The following is a 356-nucleotide window of genomic DNA, read 5'->3' on the forward strand; positions in this document are numbered from 1 at the left end:
TAAGCCATAACTATAAATTTAACCTGGTGCAGCTTTTTGTAGAGGAATAAGACGGTGTTATTTTCTGGATCTGTAGATTGTGAAGGAGCAAAAATGGCCTTTGCAGTGAGATGTACTTCTTGTCAGATGTGGGAGTTTAAAGAGAGTTTAAGGGTTACTGCGGATTATATCTGTCATAAATGCTTTGGATGCAAATCTTATCAAATCGAATGGATTGGTTGGAGAGACAGTTAGAAGCGATGAGGAATTTGCAACAGCAACAGTATGTGATGGATGGCAGGTATAGGAAGGGGGGAAAGTCTCAGATACAGTCACATCGATGGGTTAACTCCAGGAAAGGTAAGAGAGGTAGGCAG

The sequence above is a fragment of the Chiloscyllium plagiosum genome, chromosome 14 (genome assembly GCF_004010195.1).
Source record: "Chiloscyllium plagiosum isolate BGI_BamShark_2017 chromosome 14, ASM401019v2, whole genome shotgun sequence".
Lineage (NCBI taxonomy): Eukaryota > Metazoa > Chordata > Chondrichthyes > Orectolobiformes > Hemiscylliidae > Chiloscyllium > Chiloscyllium plagiosum.